Here is a 292-nt window from a genome sequence, read left to right on the forward strand (position 1 = left end):
GACCTGGTACTCATGCAATTTATTTTAAGGACTATGCTTTAATCTTCATCAAAATTAAAATTCTTAGTACTCATGCTTAATGAATGTGTGCATCTCTACCTGGTGCACAAGTCGAAAAGTAAAGTTCTCGCCATTTTTAATCTATGGTGTTCAGCACTGGCAGATCCAGCCCAATTTTTTTAGGGTGGGGCAGTTCTAAATTAGGATGGGCATTTTCTTTTTTCCCTATTTTTCTAGCTTATATATGTGTATGGCAAAATTTTAGGGTGGGGCCCGCCCTACCCTTCCACAC

This window comes from Lolium rigidum, chromosome 1 (assembly GCF_022539505.1).
Source record: "Lolium rigidum isolate FL_2022 chromosome 1, APGP_CSIRO_Lrig_0.1, whole genome shotgun sequence".
Classification (NCBI taxonomy): Eukaryota; Viridiplantae; Streptophyta; class Magnoliopsida; order Poales; family Poaceae; genus Lolium; species Lolium rigidum.